The sequence below is a fragment of the Oncorhynchus clarkii genome, chromosome 6 (assembly GCF_045791955.1).
Source record: "Oncorhynchus clarkii lewisi isolate Uvic-CL-2024 chromosome 6, UVic_Ocla_1.0, whole genome shotgun sequence".
NCBI classification, from domain to species: Eukaryota; Metazoa; Chordata; class Actinopteri; order Salmoniformes; family Salmonidae; genus Oncorhynchus; species Oncorhynchus clarkii.
This window is the reverse complement of record NC_092152.1, coordinates 87168370-87168812: the sequence shown is the minus strand read 5'-3', so window position 1 is coordinate 87168812 and position 443 is coordinate 87168370.

Here is a 443-nt window from a genome sequence, read left to right as displayed (position 1 = left end):
CATCTGAAACGTTGCAGACAGCCTGCAACCCCCCCCCCCCCCCCCAAAATAGCTAAATTAATAACATTTGCATATCATTATTCAATGATGAGATTATTAAACCTATTGCCTGAAAAAGGGGATTGAGACATTTCTGAGATAATTGCATGATGTTTCAAAACAGGGCAGATTAGCATTTGTATGTCGTCGTGTTTTACTGTAAAATAAATCAATTCAACTATGTGATTTAGAACATGTTGATGGAACAGAGGCCATGTGTGGGACACTGCACTAGTGATAACATGATGCAGGCTATAGGAGGTGGGACACTGCACTAGTGATAACATGATGCAGGCTATAGGAGGTGGGACACTGCACTAGTGATAACATGATGCAGGCTATAGGAGGTGGGACACTGCACTAGTGATAACATGATGCAGGCTATAGGAGGTGGGACACTGCAC